This window comes from Dinoponera quadriceps, unplaced genomic scaffold (assembly GCF_001313825.1).
Source record: "Dinoponera quadriceps isolate SergipeBrazil2010 unplaced genomic scaffold, ASM131382v1 scaffold344, whole genome shotgun sequence".
NCBI lineage: Eukaryota > Metazoa > Arthropoda > Insecta > Hymenoptera > Formicidae > Dinoponera > Dinoponera quadriceps.
Window position 1 is genome coordinate 26,087 of NW_014554439.1, and position 13,878 is coordinate 39,964.

The 13,878-nt window shown below is 40.1% G+C and overlaps 1 pseudogene; it reads left to right on the top strand.

Annotated features, from left to right (window-relative positions):
• Positions 1-268: 268 nt before the first annotated feature.
• On the top strand, positions 269-12,326 carry LOC106748493 (annotated as a pseudogene).
• The last annotated feature ends 1,552 nt before the right edge of the window (positions 12,327-13,878 follow it).

Sequence of the window (13,878 nt, forward strand, 5' to 3'; positions counted from 1 at the left end):
ATAGACAGCAACTGTTTAATGAAGTTTCAGTAGTCGGATCCCACATTAAATATGCAGGGGAAACTCGAGAGCGCGCTTTCCTTGTTTTTTCATCAGCTTGTTTTTTCACCCAGCTGGCCGGCTCGAGCGCGTGCATATTCGAGCAACTTGATCCACGCGAACAAATTGTTCGTGCAAGCGTACCTCCGCGATACATATTTAATAGGCAATCTAGAGACTTGCAGTTAAGACGGTTCCCGTTACGGATTCATCATATATTCCGCCTACTATGACTGTAAAAGACAGGTTCCACTTACGCGATCCGATCGAGGGTTTCGAGGCTACATTAAAGTTAAATTTTTACACGAAACTCTCGTGCAAATCTATCACTGCCGTTGATGCACGATCAATAATTTGCGGGGTCCTCCGTGCGTACCGTTCGTTGTTTAGCTTGCCGTTTCATCATACCGCTCGAATTTCGCATAAAGAACTTTGCTCTCGACATTTTCGACGCTCGTAACGCTTCGCGAGAAAAACATTGAAGGGGCGTTGGTAAAGCGGTGAAGTGCGTGATTTCCCTTTATCTCAGAAAACGACGTTTCTTCAGAAAGGAAGTGATGCTGATAATAGGAATGTCTATGCAACGTAAGAGTCCACTGAAGAACGCGAACGAAGAAGTTTCCGATAGAATCGTAAACACAGGATTCGCACGAGTTGACGTGAGCGCGTTTAATTCTACCGACACGATATTTTTATTCTTAAATTATATTCTTGAATTGGGTAAAAGTTTGCAATTGATGCGCTTTTAACACTTATTTCCGTCAACCTGTGAAAAAAGTTCCACGAGACGGAGAATATCACGACGAAGAGTTGGAGAGTAGTTGGACTAATTGGTGTCATTAACGATTGTGTGGTGTTTATTCACAATGGAGAAAAGCAGAAGATGACAATTGCTGACTGTGAGCTCAAATAGACAAAATGAATGACTTTACGCGTTGTACGCGGAAATGTGAAAGAAAGAGATAAAATGAGATTACCGCGATTATATACAAGCACACCCTGTACAACGAATATTAGGTCGTTACTTCGATTCGAAACATTTCGAAAACGTGCCTCCGGTATTCCGGTGATAATTTTAAGCACTGAGTGTTCTTTTGCGAGACATTCTCCTTTTGCGAGACATTGTCCTTTTGTCGGATATAAGAGATTTGATATCTCGTGGAAGAAAAAAAGAGACCGTTCAATTTGCCTCTAATTTCATCACGCGTCAAGTCGAGGGAAAATGATTTGAATTGTTACGGAGATTCACGGTCCCTCTTGTCGACCTATTGATTATGCGCTCTCATATCATTTAGAAGAATATTAATAAACGCGAGAGTGTTTGTGATCGCCGCGCTAATAATATGCATTATGTGCACTCGCACTACTGATAATCGAGATTTTTATAAAGAAACCAATGATAAGAAATAAGGTAGATCAATGTTGGCTGAGATAGCAAAAGAACTCGTGCGAAGATCGACCAATAGCTAGGTGATCATAGTTATATAAAATAAGGCAATAATTATTATCACCCTAAACATCTTCAGAAAATAAAACATTTTATTGCTCATTATCATTAAACGAAAAACATGAAAAATATTATATTTAAATTTTACAAAATGTGTTCGAAATGATGATTATTGATATCAATGAAATTTGTATTAAATGTTTCTTTTTCTGCTCGAATATTTCGAAGGTATTCAAAATAATAGTTATTGCCTTTCCTGTACATATAGATGTCTGTATTTTATTTATCTTTACTTTTCTCACTGAATTGCAATTAAACGAAAAACATGAAAAATATTATATTTAAATTTTACAAAATGTGTTCGAAATGATGATTATTGATATCAATGAAATTTGTATTAAATGTTTCTTTTTCTGCTCGAATATTTCGAAGGTATTCAAAATAATAGTTATTGCCTTTCCTGTACATATAGATGTCTGTATTTTATTTATCTTTACTTTTCTCACTGAATTGCAATTAAACGAAAAACATGAAAAATATTATATTTAAATTTTACAAAATGTGTTCGAAATGATGATTATTGATATCAATGAAATTTGTATTAAATGTTTCTTTTTCTGCTCGAATATTTCGAAGGTATTCAAAATAATAGTTATTGCCTTTCCTGTACATATAGATGTCTGTATTTTATTTATCTTTACTTTTCTCACTGAATTGCAATTAAACGAAAAACATGAAAAATATTATATTTAAATTTTACAAAATGTGTTCGAAATGATGATTATTGATATCAATGAAATTTGTATTAAATGTTTCTTTTTCTGCTCGAATATTTCGAAGGTATTCAAAATAATAGTTATTGCCTTTCCTGTACATATAGATGTCTGTATTTTATTTATCTTTACTTTTCTCACTGAATTTCGTGTATATTGCTATCAATCTGTTCTTTATTATTGACGCGCGGAGCTTGGGAAAATACGTTTATTATTATATAAAATAAATATATGCTATATATTTCAGAACTTTTGGGGCTCGGTATATAAATAAAAGATATATTAAAATATTTATATGTAAAAATATTAATAAAATCATAGAAATGTAACAATATTACAACAGAAGTTTATATAATAAGGCTCTGCTACAAAATCAAAATTTTTGAGTAAATGACCATAAAGAGCCGTAAACCATAAAGAACGACTTCGGCTCTTTATGGTCCTTTACTAACGAATTTTAATATTACAACAATTTTAATAAAACTTTTCTACTATTTTCACTATACAGATAAGTAAAATTAGTCGAATTTAAAAAATAACAATGATTTCACAGGTGCTCAACTTAAATTTATCGGATCCATTGTTGCTTCTGGTCCTCAAAGCAGTTGTGTTCAGCGCCGGTCATTTAGGGATTCATGGCTGTAAGGGTCGCGAATTGCAGGATAGTAATTTCAACGATCATTAACAATTGCCTGAACATGTTTTTGTGTTAAACCTTGATATACTATTCAGATCCATTTGATTTAATTGATTTAATTTTGCAATTCTTCTTTGAATAATTTTAATTATAAAAATTGATATTTTAGGACATACACATACTTTCTTCGAGATTTGTCATTGAATAAAAAAAATTTACTTTTCTTTTTCTAGAGTAAAGTTACTAATTATTTAATTATTCATAATAATTTATTCATAATATTTATAACTTATTTATTAATTATTTAATTTATTTCATTCAATTAATATCATGATGATATAGCAAAGATTTAAGAACGTTTTATAAAATAACAGAAAAACAACGGGCGCCTTCCGGGAATATGATACGCACCGAGCTCCGAGCAAATGCAACTAACTGCACTGGATAAGACCGCGTACTTGTAGGACCAAAAATAAACACGAATTTACAAAATATTGATTTTAACGAAGTCCTTCAGAGCGTGGTTTCCCTAGAAAGTGAACGACCGGAAAAAACACCCAACGCGGGGTTAGCCTCATCCGCAGACTAAAGCCCGAGTCCGTTATAACGGCGCCGCTAGGCGTCGCTATAAGAAGCTGCGGGAGGGGAACAGACTGCCAAAGCCCAGAACCCTCCTGCGGTTGGTTCGAATCCAACGGGCAAGGGGGAATGTGCTGACTCGCTCAAGCGTGCTAAGCCGGCACACAATACTCCCAGCCCGACGAAAGATTGCTTGGGCAAGAAGCCTAAAGTCGTAGACCAAAGGTTATATGTTCAGGCAATCAAGGGTATTATCAAGTCTTCGTCCCAGAATCTATCCTGATAAGAAATTGGGTGCCGTTGAAATGGCGGAGATCAGAAAGCTGATCAGGGGAAGCATTCTGCGCTCCCTGAGGGTACGCTGGCCCCCATCTTCACCTGTACCTGGGACAGGGATTGCGCAGCAATTATTTGTTGCCAGTCGAACTGGTTGAAAAGCCTATCCGACGATATTATCATAAACAATATTCCTAATGTGCTCCCGGCCGAGGAGCTGCCTAAGCTGCATCCGATAGCGGTACATGTAGAGGAGACCGATGTGATTGCTGAGAAGACCATCTTCGACAGGTAAAATACAGGTCTGGCGGCCGAGGAGTGGGTCGTCGTCAAAGGAAAGCGGAAGCAGTGATGCCAAGAGCGCCCACTTTGCTGCCCTTGTCGACGATCCCTCCTGGAAGTCCTAAAGACCTGTGAATTCAAACCTTTCTGCGAGCTGGGTCGGGGGCAATCGTTAGGTTGCTCAACAAATAACGTGGAAAAGGCGTGAAAGAGACTTCGCGAAGGATGACCGAATCTACATAGAGCAATGACAGGTCTCACTATCCCGGTGGTTCAGATTTGCATTATAATAAAGGCACCTCGGCTATTATAGCCAGGAACATAGCTGGGATGCTGACGGCAATATCATTAGTTCCTGATTCAGGAACCTTGGCCACTGGACAATGCTATTAAAAACCTGGGTGGTTGTGGCATTATTTATAACTCAAAAATTCAAAATAAAATAAGGACTTGCATTGTCGTCAAAGGACTAAATGCAAGTGCTTATCTTATTCATAATCTCAGCAACGAGGCAACGTCTTCATTCATCTCAGTAACGAGGACAACACAGTGGTACAGTTGAGACTAAACCTTATTGAGAATAATCGAGTGGATTTCCTAGTGAGGTTAATTTACAGGGTTTGTCCGGAAAGTAATGTCAGTGATTTTTTTGACGCGACTGACCGTCAGAGCGCGCTCGGATCGGTTAGGAATGGTAGAGGGAAAAGTCAGCTAACGAATGTTGAGTCACTCAGTCTTTTCCCGCCAGCCGCATAGTAAGGAATTGCATTTCCGTGGAAGTCGTTTTGTGACCTCGTGCAAGTAAAAATACAGCGGTCGTTAGAACAAAGGATGGCAATCAAGTTTTGTTGTAAACTTAGCAAGACCGCGGCGGAAACTCTTCCCATGATCAAGACAGCTTTTAAAGAAAATGCCCTGTCGGCAAGTGTTCCGGTGGCACAAGGTTTTTTTGGAAGGCCGGGAAGAGGTCAACGATGAAGACCGCGCCGGACGGCCATCGACGAGCACCACGGACGACAATATGACGCGAGTGAAAGAACTTTTGAACACAGACCGACGATTGAATGTCCGTTTACTGTCACTGTTATTAGACATCCTGAAAACTATCGTTCATGAGATCATTAGGAACAATTTGAACATGCGGAAGATGTGCGCAAAGATAGTCCCAATAGTGCTTCTTCTTCGTCACCAACTACCTGGCCAAAGCAGGGGTGCCAACGATTCCCCAGCCTCCGTACAGTCCGGAAATCGCTCCCCCCGACTTCTTTCTGTTTCTATACCTGAAAGAACCCATGAAAGGAGAGCATTTCGAGACCATTGAGGGGATCCAAGCAGCTTGCACCGCGGCTATAAACGACATTCCAAAGGAGGCTTACCGTGGCGCATTCGATGCCTGGAAATTTCGCTGGAGCTGATGTGTCAACGCAGGGGAGCCTATTTTTAAGAATTTTAATGTGTTGTAACGAAAAGTTCAATAAATTTTTTTTAATCGACTCAATGACATTACTTTCTGGACAGACTCTGTACATGCCCTAAGATTTCAAAGACCCACCACCTCAACAAGGAGTTCAAAAGCTGATGTACTATGCTGGAGAGATGGAGCTCGAACTATTCTTGGGTTGTGACGCAAACTCTCATCACATATGTTGGAGGAGCACGAACATCAACCCAAAAGAGAAGAGCCTCCATAACTTCATTATTGATCCGGCTTGACCATCTTAAACAGAGGAACAGAACCCACCTTTATGGACTGCAGAAAACATGAGGTAATCGACATGACCTTGTGTTCGAAAGGGTTGGCGGGCCTGATGAGGGACTGTAGAGTGTCAGGGGAATCTTCAGGCTAGGATAACCGGCAGATGCGCTTCATCCTTGAACATGTGGTAGACAAAAATTGTAGACGCAACCTCAGACACACTGATCACAAAAGGCATATAGGGCGGACGTAAAGACCATCCTGAAGAAAAGTTTTATCTAAATTTCACTCAAATGCAAACTTAAAAATGACAACACTATTTATAAACGACGTTATAGAAGCTTAAGAGGCAAACTTATGTAGCCATGTAACCCTTTGTAGCCAAAATATATTTCGATTAAGATTCTTTGATGGAACAAGTTCTCTGAACACAGATCAGAAGTGAGAAGGTTGTTTAATAGGGCGAAAAGAATTAAATCAACTGTAGACTGGGAAGCGTTCAGGAGTTCTCAACGCCACTATAATAAGGCGATAACCATCGTTAGGAGAGAAAGCTGGAGAAAGTTCTGCGAAAGCGTTAAGAGTGCTTAAGAAGCATCCAGGTTTGGAAAAATTCTTAGCAAAAATAATTCTCATTTGGGTTGTTTCAATCTCCCAAATGGAGAGTACACCGAGAAAATTGAGGAATTTCTTAGACTATTGTTTTATATTTTCTATCGTTTCGAGAGAAGGAAAACTCCAATGTTTGGAAAAATGTGCAGCCCTGGGCAGATTAAAAATCTATGAAGTGGTTTTTGGCCGCTAAAGTGGTTCATCAAAATGGGGTTAAATGAGATGTTAAGGTCTTCGAGCAATATTAGACTTCAGGATCAGGCGGTACTTTTCCCGTCAGAAGCGGTACTTTCTCTTCAGAAAGGGACTGAGGACCTAAAGGGCAATGTTGGCCCCCTGACTAAAGCACTCAGGGCCAGCATTGCCTTGAGACATGTTCCACAAACTTGGAGTGGGACAAGGATGGCTTTTGTTCTCAAGCCCAGTAAAAGTGGTCATATTCTGGCCAAAGATTTCAGACCAATCAACCTCATTTCTATCATTTTAAAGTTTCTGGAGAGATTGGTTAATAGGTTCTTAAAAACTAACCTTCTGGCTATCTGGCCGTTAACTCCATATCAGTATGCCTATAGGAAAGGCAGATCATCAGATATTGCCCTGTATCACCTCGTGAGCGAAGTAAAAACACAGTTGGAAACCAAGGGCTACGCGATATGAGTATTTTTCAACATAAAGGAAGCTTTCAATAGCATCTCTAATAAGTCTATTAAAGAAGTGATAATCAGACACTAAATACCGAAACACTTGTGGATTATACTCAGACCATGCTGACAGATAAGAATATAACTGTCAGTCTTGGCGGTTAAAAACCGTTAGAGGGTGTCCGGCCAGTGACTGCCTGCAGGAGGGCATATTCTCTCCCTTTCTGTGGTACCTAGTGGTGGATGTACTCATAATTGAGCTGAAAAAAGCCGATTTCCTGGTCTATGGCTACGCTGATGATGTGGCCATTGTGGCCAGAGGAAACTTTCTTTCCATCTTCAGGGAACGCATGATAATAGCTTTGAGAATAATTCAAGACTGGTGTAGGGCTATGGGTCTGACGGTAAACACGTCCATGACCGCGGTAGTGATTTTTGCCGTACAACCCGGTACACTTAGAACCCTTGAAATTATGGGGAAATGATATACCATATACTAGCTCGCTAAAATATCGAGGATGTGTTATATTGGATGTTAAACTGAGCTGCAAATTACATTTCGAGAAGAAGAGAAGAAAATTCTACACCACCATGTGAACTTGTATAAGGACCGTAGGCAAGACCTGGGGGGTAAAACCCAGGGTTGCCTTATGTCATCATAAAATGGTGTTATTACCAAAACTGCTGTATGCAACAAGTTTGGTTGCCGAGAATGGGGAAAGTGGAATTAAGGAACCTGCTCAAAAGCCTTCAGGGTAGTTACCTGAGGGCTGTTACGGGGGCCATGAGTACCACCCCATCGGAAGCGTTGGAAGTAGCTCTGTGTTTTTCCATTCTGGATTAACCAATTATATGCCTGGCCAGACAAACCGCATATAAACTTAGCTGCCGGTGCGAATGGAGGAATATCGGACTTGGGCACACAAAACTCGGTCTTCTACAGAAGCACCCTTTCGTTCTAAAACAGGATAGAATTCCTAAAAGCCACCTGTTGGTGAAAACATTTAAAGTTCTAATACCAACTAGGGAACAATGGCGGAAGCCCAATTTTCTAACTAATCCATCCAAGCAGCAAATAAACGTTCGAGGAACGTTCGCTTCATGTTCATTTGCTTTGATTATATTCGAACAAAGTGGGAACGTTCGAAGAAGATAAGTTTTAGAAACTTTAATATATATCTAATGTAGCAAAAATGTCGCAGTATCACAATTATGCTGCTCTATTACATATTAATGTTATTAATATATTAATATATTAATATCTGTTAATATATTAATATATTAATATCTTTTAGTAATTAATATTAGGTGTACAACTTTGCTCTCGCCGTTTTTTTTTTTAATTTGAGGCTTTATTGTAAAAAAATGGAGATAAAGTTATAACTCAAAGTATTGTCCATCACTGGCCACTACTTTCTCCCATCTTTTGGGCAATGTACGAATCCCGCGTCGAAAAAACTGGTCATTTTTTGAGGTAATCCACGAATCTATCCATTTTCCGACTTCTTCATAAGACTGGAAGTGTTGGTCAGCCAGGCCGTGTGCCATTGATCGGAACAAGTGATAATTCGAAGGTGCAACGTCTGGAGAGTACGGCGGGTGGGGTAGGACTTCCCATTTCAACGTTTCCAAGTATGTCTTGACCACTTTTGCAACATTGGGTCGTGCATTGTCATGCTGCAAAATCACTTTCTCGTGTCTCTCGGCAAGGTGCGGCCGCTTGTCTTTCAATGCTCGGCTCAAACGCATCAATTGAGTTCGATACCGATCACCTGTGATTATTTCACTTGGTTTTAATAGCTCGTAATACATTACGCCGAGCTCATCCCACCAAATATAGAGCATTACCTTGAAGCCATAAATGTTCGGTTTGGCCGTCGATGTGGAAGCATGGCCGGGAACTCCCCATGATTTTCTGCGCTTGGGGTTATTGTAATGAACCCATTTTTCATCTCCAGTCACAATGCGATGCAGAAATCCTTTTCGTCTTTGCCTTTCAAGCAGCTGTTCACAAGCAAACAAACGCCGTTCAACATCTCTTGGCTTCAACTCGTACGGCACCCAATACCCTTGCTTTTGAATCATTCNTCTTGGCTTCAACTCGTACGGCACCCAATACCCTTGCTTTTGAATTATTCCCGTGACTTTAAGGCGCTTCGAAATGGTTTGTTGAATCACTTCCAATGATTGTGCCAGTTCTTTCTGAGTTTGACACAAGTCCTCATCAAGTAATGCTTTTAATTCAGCATCTTCAAAAATCTTTCCTTTTCCACCGCTATGCCGGTTTTCAACGTGAAAATCACCGTTCGTGAAGCGTTGCAACCACTCACGACACGTTCTTTCACTAATAGCGATCTCACCATAGGTATTTGAGAGCATTTGATAAGCCTGAGCCGCAGATTTTTTCATATTGAAGCAGAAAAGTAAAACCTTCTGCAAATGACGAGAATTCGGCTTGTAAACTGACATCTTCAATCGACGATAACTTTGTGGTACAGATACAAATCGACTAATGTAACTATTAGGTTATGTTGACAAATGCCTAAGTTGATTGTATGACGTATATGATCTATTTACTTTGACCACTAAGTTCCACTAAAGCCATCTATAGGGAAACGGCGGGAGCAAAGTTGTTCACCTAATATATTTTTTAAATAATTTGTTATAAATAGACATAAAACTTCAAGATATATATATTTTAATAAAAAAATGGAATTGTAACAGAGCAGCATAATTGTGATACTGCGACATTTTTGCTACATAACATATATATTAAAGGTTCTAAAACGTACGTTCTTCAAACGTTCCCTTTTTGTTTGAACATAACCAAACTAAATAAACGTAAAACAAGCACTAAATGAACGATCCTCAAACGTTTACGTGCTGCTTGGGTTGAAACTCTTTAATTCTTTTTTTTTACAACATGTGACGTGGCAGCGCCACGCGCACGTCACAAGGGCGAGTACCCACAATAAGCAACCAGTTTGTTTTTTTTTTCATTTTAACGGAATAGCGGAAACCGCGCGCCGCAGGCGCGCGGTAGCGGGAGAGGCGAGCCCCGCGTCCCCGAAGGATGTGTAGCCTCGCTCCGGGGAGCAGGGAAGAGGTCGAAGCGACAACCGCCGGGTGGAGGCAGCTAGGCCATCTGAAGTTCCCGCCGGACCCCTCGGTCTCGCCTCTCTCTTATCTTTTCCCGACTACCGAGTAACCGCTATCGGCGCTGCCATTGCTGTAGTTCCAACTCCTCGGCGGCGGTAAGGCCGGCGGGACGAGGTCGCGTACAAAGGACAGATTCGAAGCGACTCGGTAACCGCCGGCAAGAATCCGGCTGTCGAGGAGGGGATTTCGGAACCACAGCGGAAGGGGAAATGTCATTTTAAAACGAGCAGTCTCCCCGGAAAGATTCAGAGTCAGATTCAGATTCAGATTTTGGTTCCCGGCACTCCCGGAAGATTTTGGTTATCGGCTTTTGTGCAAAGCGAACTTCCCGGCATCCGAGAGAGCAGAGGAGAGAGCGAGGGAGGAACGAGAGAGCGGCAGGGAGAGAGCGAGAGAAAGTGAGGGAGAGCTGGGAGGAGGATCGTCGTGGATCAGCGGCCCGGGAGCCCGTAGTTGTAAGGCCGCTTCTTTGAATTCTTTTTGTGTCTTTTTTTGGAGGGGGGGGGGGTTATCGTTGGCGTGCGAGGTCCTGTTCCCTTGGCTTGACGGCCGTTCGGGAGTCCGGTTACGAGTAACGGACGTCGCGGTGCGGTCAATCGCGAGTGAGAAAAGAAGTAAATTATATATCGAAAGGTGAGTGGGAAAAGAAGGAAATTATGTATCGTACGGCGCTCCGTCAGAGCGCCTTGTACCGTCTGCCGCAAAGGCAAAATAAAGGCGTGCGTTACCGCTTAGCCGCTGCTCTTTTTCTTTTTTTTTTTCCTTTCGAGACCCCGTTCTTTCGTCGGTTGCCAACGATTCCTGGCGTTACCATCCGGACCACCCCTGCCTCCGACTTAAATTCACCCCGGAGCTGCCGATCTAGGTCGGGACGAACTCGGGTCGCGTGGCCGACGCGCGGACGGCGACGCCGACCGCGGGGGCTTCCAGTTAGTGGGTGCGACTCGCGCACTTGACGCCCATACGGACCTGTGGAGGCCCGGATATCGTTCGCGTCCCTAAGTTCGCCCGTCGGTGTTGCACCGGCGACTCGGAGAAGCCGAGTCGCGAATTACGGTCGTAAACATTTATAACTTTTCTCGTTGTTAAGATATCTATTCTCAATCCTAAGAGGCCTATTCATCTTTTTTTAGAAGTCATTTGAAATCTAAAATTAAAACTTTAATATGAAAGAAAAATAACTCCTAATTTGTAGTTCACATTAAGTTAGCCCAGATTTCCCCAAATTAGGACGTTATTAGATAATTGATATTAGAATTTTAATGTTAACCTAACCTATTGCTTTGCAAACCTTATGTAACCAGTTTCATTATCTTATTTGTACTTGTATGGCTATGATATAAAATAATCTCGATATAATTTACCTTGTATAAACTGTAATGAAATTTGTAAATGCATGAAAATATTCAAGACAATACAGAAAAAGTTTTAATGCATTGTACCCGTCACTTATTCGCTAGATACTGACAACGTCAAACATATAAAGAGACTACTATGAAGAGTTTTGAAAACATCTCTTAGATCGCAGAGCATTGTGGTGATTAGAACTGCAATTTCCCATATAAAAAAATCTCCATATATTTGATAACTTTATAGCAATAATTAAATTTTAGAATTGTGTAATTATATAAATTCCTCTGTCCATTTAAGAAAATATCGTATCAGAGGGCGAAATTGCCCTAGCTCTCGGATATCTGATCAGAGGCACCTGATTGTGCAGAGCAGCTTGCGAATAACCGTATGTTGTGAGAAAATATCTTGAGGTGGCGGAAATGCTGTTGCAAACTATGAAATTGATGCCACAGTATGTATAAAACAACTCATATATAAATAAATAAGAAAGGCAAGTCAGGAAGGCCGGCTTTCAGCAAAAGAGCATTCCGTTACGAAATTATTCAATGTTCTCCGCATTTTTCAAAAGTGCGGAATATACCATTTTCTGTAGACGCGTTATGTGCTGCAAAGTTTCCATATATTAGTGTCAACGCAAAATGACATAGCAAAGGTTGACATGCAAATTTTTTATTTTCGCTGAAGCTTACTTACTGAACACGACTATGAGATGACGAGCGAATTCTGGAAGGCAATTGAGTATGGTAGCACCGTGCAATGTTCATCAGAATACAGTTGCAAGAAAGCTATATTATAAATTATAAATAATTTCTTCCGAAACGAAAAAAGATAATGCATATTTTAATACTGTTCGGGAATCATAAATCCTATGTATTACATTCATTATTAAATTACAAAAATAGCTATTAGAATCAAACTTATAAATCTTTTGTAGAATTATTAATATTAATTTATTTTCAAAAAGATTGATCATTATTTTAAAATAAGATAGCTTATTTAGAAAAAAAGATAAATTCATATATAATGTCTATGCATAATTTCGTAGCGAAATTCCGATAAATGTCGTTCGCAGTTGTTTTTCCTTTTGCACATGTGTCAAACATAAGAAATGTCGTACATTAAGTGAAAGCTGAAATTTCTGCCAACATTTTAAGAAAATATTCATCAAGATCCATGACGTATACGAAGTTCAATTATATTTTGAACATGGAAGGAAAAAAACATGTATTTTCGATGCATTTTGCTTTTTTACTTCCAAAAAGGCAAAAACGTGTCGCAAACTAACAAAAAGATATGCGCTATGTACGGAAAGAATGCCGTAAGTGAAAGTGTGTGTAGAAAATGGTTTGCAAAATTTCGTTGCGGAGATTTTGGTCTCCAAGATGCTTCTCGCTCTGGTTGGCCAGTCACTACTGATGTTGATCAAATCAAGGCTTTAATCGACTCCGAAAGTGTGTAATGGATTGAATTTCAGCTTGTGATTCGCTGCTCAAACGCCATCGAAACGAACTATTTTTAAAGCGAATCATCACTGGCGATGAAAGATGGATTGTTTACAACAGTGTCAGTCGAAAAAAATCCTGGTCGAGGCGCGGGGAGGCTGCTCAGACTGTTGCAAAGGTTGTATTACACCCGAAGATGGCCATGCCCAGTATCTGGTGAGATTGGAAAGAAATCTTCCATTATGAGCTGCTGCCAACTAACAAAATGATTCGATCAAATACTGCTCACAACTGGCCAAATTAAAGGAAGCAATCGATCAGAAGCGACCCGAATTGGCGAACAGAAAGGGTGTTATGTTCTACTAGGACAACGCTAGACCACACGTTTCTCTGATGTCCCGTCTAAATTTATTGCGGCTTGGGTGGGATGTTTTGGTTCACCCATCGTACAGCTTTGCACCTTCAGACTATCTCATGTTCCGAGCGCTACAAAACAATTTGAATAACAAAATCTTCATTTCCCTGGATTTCCTCAAAAACCACTTGGACGATTTCTTTGCCCAAAATTCTCAAGAGTTTAATGAATGAAAGATAATGAAGCTTATGGGGAGATGGTAGAAAGTCATTGAACAGCATGGAACATATTTATTGATTAAATCGTTTTCTTCTTAAATATTTTGCGTTTGAAATTTACTCGATTTTTGCTACGGAATTATGCATAGGACCAATATATTAGGTAATTGCATATGAAACCGTCCGCTGGCAATAGATGGCGTTAGGTATATTATTTTGTGGCAACAAGCTATGGACAATTCATTCTCCTAGTACTTTCAACGGAAAAGTGGAATAGCCGTTAGAGAATCCTCGAGGCAGTTAGTTAGTCTAGAGATAGCACTTGAGGCACTCAAAAAGAATAATATAAGAGACAAAGACTTACGCTTA